Source organism: Carya illinoinensis, chromosome 7 (assembly GCF_018687715.1).
Source record: "Carya illinoinensis cultivar Pawnee chromosome 7, C.illinoinensisPawnee_v1, whole genome shotgun sequence".
Lineage (NCBI taxonomy): Eukaryota > Viridiplantae > Streptophyta > Magnoliopsida > Fagales > Juglandaceae > Carya > Carya illinoinensis.
In genome coordinates, this window is record NC_056758.1 from 10905783 (window position 1) to 10915545 (window position 9763).

A 9763-nucleotide genomic window follows, 5' to 3' on the forward strand; every position below is an offset into this window, starting at 1 on the left:
TATAAGTTAAAAAAAAAAAAATTATCTTAGTTTGCAAAAAATTAAAAACTAAAATACTATTTTACAATTAAAGGTTTTGTTTGGTTACGTAGTTTATATGAGATGTGATGAAATGTCTTGTTAAAAGTTATACAGAATATTATTATGATATTATTTTTTTTTATATTATAAAAAGTTAGATTATTTATTATATTTTATGTAGTAATTTTAAAAAAATTTAATAATTAAATGATGTTTTTTATCATACTAAGTTGAAGCAACGTGCAAAACACGTTTGTCTAGTTGTGTGAGATAAAGTTTTAAAAAAAATAATTTTTAACAAAAAAAATATAATTAATGCATAATTTAATGCATAAAAAAAGTAAATTTTAAGAAATATCCAAATAATAAGTTAGTGAAATTTAATAATTATATATTTTGATAGATTAGAAAACAAAAAAATTTGTTTTATTAGACTTAAGAGATAAATTAAATTTGGAGACAATTTGACGAACGATACGAAATGTTTTTAACTCAAAAAAATAAAAAGACACTAAAACGTGCTAGAAAGTTGGCAAGGACACTGTTAAAGAAGTTTTTTCTTACCATCCATGGACCACCTTCCATCCAAAGAAAAAATAAGATAAAAGAAAAAATAGTAAAAGAAATAGGCCAAAAGATCCCAGAAATAGTGAACGTAGGAACAAGCCATGACATCGCAGTGAAAAACAAAAAAAAAGCTCTGACCTTGCTCGCTTTCTGTCTCTCTACCTCTCTGTGATGACCTGCTTTTATGTGTATTTTCACTGAAAGGTTGTTTTTAATTTAATTAATATATTGATTTATTTATTTTAAATTATTGCATTTTAAATTGGTTTTTATTTATTTGATATTGTGTTTTATTTATTTAGTCGTTTTACGGTTTTTAATCTCATTTTCGGCGGATCTGTTTTATTTTCCGGAGTGAGGATTGAACCTCATTTCTTCCCTCCATCTTTTCTTTTCTCTTTTTCTTTTTTCTCTTTTTTCTCTTTTCTTTCTTTTTTCTTTTTTTTCTTTTTCTTTTTTTTCTTCCTTTTTCCCTCCCCTCCCGCGCGATCCCCCCCCGTTCGTCTCTCTCTCTCCTCTCTTTCACGCCGAACACACCTTGCGCCCAGACCCACCGCCGTCAGCCACCGTGCGGCACACCACCCCCACCATTTTCTTCCCCTCCCTCCGGTGAACCACCCCACAAATTTTCACTGCCAACGGAGCCATCGTTTAGCCGGAAAAAGCCCATCAAGCTACACGGTTTTTGCTCTGATCTGCCGCCGTCGCTCCACCTCCGGCCACCACCTCTTCAGCACTTCATCACCGACTCCTTGCCGTCCTAACTCACCCATTTCGGACCTCTAACAATCACCAGAACAGCTCCCACGAGTTAGTTTCCGTTTTGAGCATTTCAGCCCTTTCTCCGCCGTTTTCGCCATCACCCACAGCCAAACTCCACTTCCACTAGCTTCATAAACATCCTTAGACCCTTCCCTATCAATCTCGAGCTTTGGTTTGTCCCCGTTCAAAAGTGGGTATTTTACAACCCACTGTCACAGTGAAATTTCACTGTTACGTTGCTTTCCTTCCGCCGTTTGCAATGCCGCGAGCTTTCTAAAAATATCATATAGCGCTGTAAGTATTTTTCAAACCCTACTTTTAGATTTAAATATATTTTGCTCATTCAATATATATTTGTTGTTGGTTGGTTGATTCCGGACTGAGTCCGAGGAGTTCGGAGGTCGAATGGATTGAGGACGGAGTGCTTGGTTTTGATTGTTTGTGATTACTTGATTATTTGAGCCATGAGGTGTGAGTTGCATATTGTGTTTATGTGCTTTTTGTTTTAATCGAGAAAATCTCGTTTTATTGGCGTAAATGGTTTTTGGGTGCGTGTGTCTCACGAGCCCAAGCCAGGATGGGTTATTATCTCGGTGGAGCTCCTCTGGTCACTGGGGAGTGAATAATACTGAGTGACATCCCCTGGGTTGTCGTAGGGCGACGACCAGATCGCACAATACGGTAACGCTGTCATGTCGACTCCGTGGTCCCTAGAGTGGCGGGGACTTGAGGATGACCTGGCCAGGTACGCGCGGGGCGCGAGTCTGGGCATCACTTGTTTAGGTGTCACACGCGTAGTCGTTACCTGCGGTGTGGCATAGAGCCAGAGTGTGCAGATGATCCCTATGGGAGATCATGGTGTATGCATAATTTGATTGTTATTATGGTTTTCAGATGGGGACCATTTTTTGGAAAAATGGTGAGATTTGGTTTCGAGACTTCTGATCCATTTTCTGGGAAAATGGTGGTTTGGGCCATTATCTGGGATAATGGCGAGGCTTGGTTTTATGGTTATGTTTTTGTGGACCAAATGGGTTTTTTGGCGTGCGTGGAAAATTTATGATTTTACAGGGCATGTGCTTTGGTTTTTCTTTCATGCATATTGTTTGAGTTTTATATGTTTTTATCTATTGGTATTTGGAGTTTACTTACCTGCGGCACTATTTTTGGTTCCGTAGATTTTGGTGCAGAGTTCGAGGAAAAGGAGGAGGCTAAGCCCGAGGATGCTGCTCAGCCAGAGTTCTGAGTGAAGTTTATGTTTCCTTTTTGGCTTTAATATAGTATTTGTGTTTTGTAATATTTTATTCTATATGTTTTGAACAGTTTTGTATTAAAAAAAAGAAAAAATTATGGTACTTAGTTATTGACTTTGCTTTTCGCTGCGTATTTCTCGTGCACATTCGTCGATTTTACACACACTTGGCACGTCGATAGGGTGGTGACCCGTGATGTCATCATCCGGACGTCTCGATTTCCTCGTGTCCGTGCGTGGGGATTTGGAGGCATCACAGGTGATATCAGAGCGGTTTGGCTCTAGGTAAAATTACACGTCCCATAGGTAGTACCAGAATGTTTTTAAGGTTGTGTTTTAAAAATTATGTTAAGTAAAGTTGTTATTTGATTTGTTTGATTTGTTTTATTTGTTTGAACTTGGTTGCTTGTTTTTATTTATTTAGTAATGTTTTTGCAAGCTGGTTTCTTTGTTTCTTGTTATGTGGTGTTGTTTTTTTTTGGTTTTGTTTTTGTTTTCTTAAAGGGGGTCAAAGGTTGTGGTGGCAGGAAAAAAATGGTGAGACCAAGGAAATCTACTCAGGAGCCACGGGACAATACATCAAGAGATGACTCCATAGCCCAAGCAATACGGCAGATGACGGAGTTTATGCAGCAGAATTTTAGGCCACAGCAGACAGGGCCTTGACCACAACAAAGAGGACCTTGGCCACAACAAGGGGGTCCCTGGCCGCCACAAGGAGGGTCTTGTCCACAACAAGGAGGGCTTTGGCCACAACCAGGAGGTCCTTGGCCACATCAGGGAGGGCCTTGGCTATACCCAGGAGAATCTAGTAGCATGGTGCAAGCAGGATGCACCTATGAGCGCTTTTTGGCGCATAGAACTCCACACTTCACTGGAGAAGAGGATCCACTTCAAGCTGGAAAGTGGATCAAGGACTTGAAAAGAACTTTTGAGGTGTGTGGTTGCACAGAGGCGCAACAGGTACTCTATGCCAGCTATCTGTTGCAAGGCACCGCTTCTGATTGGTGGGATACCAAGAGGGTGATGCTGGAATCAGAATTGGGATCTTTCGCCGCTGTAACCTGGCAGCGCTTCAAGAAAGAGTTTAATGATCGCTTCTTTCCCGCATCTGTAAGGAAGCAAAAGGCAAGAGAGTTCTCAAATTTGGTCCAAGGGGGTACGACAGTGGAACAGTACGCCCGAAGATTTATATAACTTGGGCGATTTGCTCCCCACCTCATCGCCACAGAGGAGATGCGAGCTGAGTGTTTCCAGGAGGGACTACGCCTGGATATAAGCCGTATGGTGATCAGTCACCAGATATCCACTTTTCAGGACTTAGTGTATATGGTCACCCTTATAGAGCGAGAGAATAATCTAAGTATGGGCTCCCCTCCAGGGCATAAGAGATGGAGTTTTTCTGGTGAAGGAAGCAGCTCGGGTTCGCCTCAGAAATTTTTTCAGCGGACCGAAACTCGACCGCAAGCATCCTCAGGTGTTTGCATGGGAGGACGTGTGCCAGTTTGCGGAATTTGTAATAGAGCCCATGTGGTGAGTGCCCTTCTGGTGGGGCTCGATGTTATAATTGTGGCCAGCAGGGTCACTTTGCCCATGAGTGTCCAAGACCAGTTCAAGGAAGGCCTGGAGGTAGACACGGTGGAAGAACAAATCCAAGGCAAGCAGTGCAAGCCCGAGTTTATGTTGTCACACCCGGAGATGTGGATGATGAGGCACCAGCGACCCATGATGCTGGAGTAATTACAGGTATGGATTAATTTAATTTAATTTTATGTTGGATTTAATTTTTGGTGTATTTGGTTTCTCCTTTGTTTTTGGATTTTATGGGTTAATGTGTTTGGTTCAGGAAGAATCCGTTTATATGAGTTTTATGCTTGCACTTTGTTTGATTCCGGTGCGTCACAGTCATTTGTATCTTCCACGTTTGTGCGGATGTGTAATTTGGTCACGGAACCTTTGCCGAAGTCATTGGTAGTGGCTCTACCCAATGGTGAAATGGTGTGGTGTTCCAAGGTTGCTTTCGGATGCCCGCTAAATTTTGATAGAAGGTTCTTGGATGCTGATTTGGTGGTGTTTAAGCTGTTAGGTTTTGATATCATCCTCGGGATGGATTGGCTATGCCGATATTCTGCGAGTATTAATTGCAAAAGTCGGGTAATTACCTTTCAGCTTCCAGATGGTGATTGTCTGGAATTTGCGGGGAGTAAGTTAAAAGAAAAGCCAGTAATTATATCGGCAATTCAAGTAAGAAGAGAGATTGCATGGGGAGCAGAAGCCTTCTTAGTTCAAATGGTGTCTATGCCGCCTGAGAAGAAGTTTTTGGTAGACATTCCAATTGTGGAAGAATTTCCCGATGTGTTTGTGGATGACTTGTCTGGACTACCCCCTGTTCAAGAAATGGAATTTGTTATAGACTTAGAACTTGGAGCGGCTCCTGTACATAAAACTCCTTATCGCATGGCACCGGCTAAATTAAAAGAGTTGAAAACTCAATTGCAAGAGCTGGTAAATAAGAGGTTTATTCAACCTAGTACTTCGCCGTGGGGTGCACCAGTTCTGTTTGTTAAAAAGAAAGATGGAACCCACCGTATGTGCATCGATTATCGGAAATTAAATAAGGTGACCATCAAAAATAAATATCCTCTCCCGCGGATAGATGATTTATTTGATCAGCTTCAAGGAGCAACTGTATTCTTGAAGATTGATTTGAGGTCGGGATACTACCAGCTGAGGATCAAAGACAAGGATGTGCCCAAAACTGCTTTCAGGTCGAGATATGGGCATTATGAATTTAAGGTGATGCCGTTTGGGTTAGCTAATGCCCCTGCCGCTTTTATGGATTTAATGAATCGATTATTTCGACCTTATTTGGATTCCTTTATGGTAGTATTCATTGATGATATTCTGATTTATTTCCGAGACGTTGAAGAGCATGTGTATCATCTTCGTCTGGTACTTGGGAAATTGAGAGAACATCAGTTGTACGCCAAGCTCAGCAAGTGTGAATTCTGGTTGGAGGAAGTCAGGTTTCTTGGGCATGTGATTTCCCGAGACGGAGTGGCTATTAATCCTAGTAAGGTGGAAGCCATTTTGTCATGGCTGCGTCCGACTACAGTGCATGAGATCCGGAGTTTCTTGGGACTTGCCGGATATTACCGAAGATTTTTGGAAGGATTTGCTCGCTTATCCGAACCTCTCACAGCTTTGACTCAGAAGAATGCAGAATTTGTTTGGTCAGATAAGTGTGAGAGAAGCTTCCAAGCATTGAAGAGCAGGTTGACGACGGCACCAGTGTTAGCGCTTCCAGAACCGCATAAGCCATTCGTAGTCTTCAGCGATGCATCTAAATTCGGTTTGAGTTGTGTCCTTATGCAGGAAGGACGGGTTGTTGCCTATGCATCTCATCAGCTAAAGGACCATGAGAACAATTATCCGACGCACGATTTGGAATTAGCTGCGATTGTTTTTGCTCTCAAGATCTGGCGGCACGTTTTGTACGGGGAAGCTTATGAAGTATACACCGATCACAAGAGCTTGAAGCACTTGTTTTCCCAGAAAAATCTGAACATGAGGCAGAGGCAATAGTTAGAGCTAATCAGTGACTACCAGTGTGAGATCAAGTACCATCCGGGGAAGGCTAATATAGTTGCTGATGCTTTGAGCCGAAAATCGCACTTGGAAGATGAAGCCGAGCCGTCAGAATTGGATTCTTTGCTTTGTGGGATGAGAAGGCTCCTTATTGAAAGTTTACAGCAAGAAGAGATTTTATCTTTAGTTCTTGATATTCGGGTAACTGATTTTGAAGAATTGAAGACTCTTCAAAGGAATGATCCGAAGCTGCTGAATATCAAAAAAAGAGTCAGAAAATCTCGAGGGCCGTTGTACTATAGTATGGATAAAGATGGAATACTTTGGTTCCGAGATCACAGAGTGGTTCCCAAAGATTCAGAATTCAAGGAGCGGATCATGGCAGAAGCTCATACGGCCCCTTATTCAATTCATCCCGGCAGTAAGAACATGTATCGGGACTTGAAGAAAAATTATTGGTGGGATGGAATGAAGAGGGATATTGCCTTGTATGTTGAGAAATGCAACACATGCCGTCAAGTGAAGGCCGAGCATCAAAGACCCGCTGGTATGCTCCAACCCCTCCCTATTCCTGAGTAGAAATGGGATGACATCACGATGGACTTTGTAGTGGGCTTGCCGAGGATGCCTAGTGGGAAAAATTCTGTTTGGGTGATTGTTGACCGGTTAACGAAGAGTGCTCATTTCTTGCCTGTTAATAATACCGATTCCTTAGGTAAGTTGACCTGCTTGTATGTCAAGGAGATAGTGCGGCTGCATGGCATACCGAAGAGTATAGTGTCGGATCAAGACCCAAGGTTCACGTCCTAGTTCTGGAAGAGTTTGCAGACAGTTTTGGGTACTAAGTTGAAGTTCAGTACTACATATCACCCACAAACAGACGGCCAATCAAAGCGCACCATTCAGACCCTTGAAAACATGTTGTGAGCATGTGTCATGGAATTTCAAGGGAGTTGGGAAAACCATTTGCCGCTCATAGAGTTTGCATATAATAATAGCTTCCATGCAACCATTCAGATGGCTCCCTATGAAGCTTTTTACGGGAGGAAGTGCAGATCGCTCTTGTGTTGGGATGAAGTCGGGGAAAGTAAGATTATTGGACCTGAAATAATTCAAGAGATGCAAAGCCAAGTTCGGATCATCAGGGATAAAATGGCGGCAGCTCAGAGTCGTTAGAAAAGCTACGCTGGCACCAGGAGGAGAGAGTTATCTTTTGAAGAAGGTGATTGGGTTTATCTCAAAGTCTCTCCCATGAGAGGTGTTAAGCGTTTTGGTAAGAAGAGGAAACTGGATCCGAGGTATGTCGGCCATTTTCAGATTCTGGAGAAGGTAGGGTCTGTCGCCTATAGAGTTGCTTTGCCAGAGTATTTTGGGGATATTCATGATGTCTTCCACGTATCGTCCTTGAAAAAGAGTTTTGGACAACAAGAGCCACGCTTTGTCGACCCAGAGAGTATTCAGTTGCAACCGGATCTCACTTATGAGGTTGTTCCGTTGCAGATCATGGATTGGAAGGAGCAATAGTTAAGGTCCAAGACGATACCTTTGGTTAAGGTAGCATGGGGAGATCCGTTAGCTCAAGACTTCTCTTGGGAGCGAGTAGCGGACATGAAGGAGTAGTACCCATACTTGTTTGAGTAATGAAGGTACGTATCTTAATATTGGTCACAGGTGGTTTACGTGATATTATGTGGCTTGTTTTAAGTTGGTGGTTGATCTTACAAATTTTGAGGACGAAATTTGTTTTAAGGGGGGGAGGATGTGATGACCCGCTTTTACGTGTATTTTCACTGAAGGGTTGTTTTTAATTTAATTAATATATTGATTTATTTATTTTAAATTATTGCGTTTTAAATTGGTTTTTATTTATTTGATGTTGTGTTTTATTTATTTAATCGTTTTACAGTTTTTAATCTCGTTTTCGGCGGATCTGTTTTGTTTTCCGGAGTGAGGATTGGACCTCATTTCTTCCCTCCATCTTTTCTTTTCTCTTTTTCTCTTTTTTCTCTTTTTTTTCTTTTTTCTTTTTTTTTTATTTTTCTTTTTTTTCTTCCTTTTTCCCCCCCTCCCGCGCGATCCCCCCCCGTCCGTCTCTCTCTCTCTCCTCTCCTTCACGCCGAACACACCTTGCACCCAGACCCACCGCCGCCGGCCACCGTGCGGCACACCCCCCCACCATTTTCTTCTCCTCCCTCCGGTGAACCACCCCACAAATTTTCACCGCCAATGGAGCCACCGTTTAGCCGGAAAAAGCCCATCAAGCTACACGGTTTTTGCTCCGATCTGCTGTTGTGGCTCCACCTCCGGCCACCACCTCTTCATCACTTCATCACCGACTCATTGCCGTCCTAACTCACCCATTTCTGGCCTCTAACAGTCACCGGAACAGCTCCCACGAGCTAGTTTCCGTTTTGGGCATTTCAGCCCTTTCTCCACCGTTTTCGCCGTCACCCACGGCCAAACTCCACTTCCACTAGCTTCATAAACATCCGTAGACCCTTCCCTATCAATCCCGAGCTTTGGTTTGTCCCCGTTCAAAAGTGGGTATTTTACAACCCATGGCCATAGTGAAATTTCACTGTTACGTTGCTTTCCTTCCACCATTTGCAACGCCGCGAGCTTTCTAAAAATACCATATAGCGCTGTAAGTATTTTCCAAACCCTACTTTTAGATTTAAATATATTTTGCTCATTCAATATATATTTGTTGTTGGTTGGCTGATTCCGGACTGAGTCCGAGGAGTTCGGGGATCGGATGGATTGAGGACGGAGTGCTTGGTTTTGATTATTTGTGATTGCTTGATTATTTGAGTCATGAGGCGTGAGTTGCATATTGTGTTTATGTGCTTTTTGTTTTAATCGAGAAAATCCCGTTTTATTGGCGTAAATGGTTTTTGGGTGCGTGTGTCTCACGAGCCTAAGTCGGGATGAGTTATTATCTCGGTGGAGCTCCTCTGGTCACTCGGGAGTGGATAATACTGAGTGACATCCCCTGGGTTGTTGTAGGGCGACGACCGGATCGCACGATACGGTAACGGTGTCGTGTCGACTCCGTGGTCCCTAGAGTGGCGGGGACTAGAGGATGGCCTGGCCAGGTACGCGCGGGGCGCAAGTCTGGGCATCGCTCGTTTAGGAGGAGGCTGTGCTTTGGTTTTTCTTTCATGTATATTGTTTGAGTTTTATATGTTTTTATCTAGTGGTGTTTGGAGTTTACTTACCTGCGGCACCATTTTTGGTTCCTTAGATTTTAGTACAGAGTTCGAGGAGGAGGAGGAGGCTGAGCCCGAGGATGCAGCTCCGCCAGAGTTCTGAGTGGAGTTTATGTTCCCTTTTTGGCTTTGATATAGTATTTGTGTTTTGTAATATTCTATTCTATATGTTTTGAACAGCTTTGTATTAAAAAAAAATAAAAAATTCTGGTACTTAGTTATTGACTTTGTTTTTCGCTGCGTATTTCTCGTGCACATTCGTCGATTTTACACACACTTGGCACGTCGATAGGGTGGTGACTCGTGATGTCATCATCCGGACGTCTCGATTTCTTCGTGTCCGTACATGGGGATTTGGGGGCAT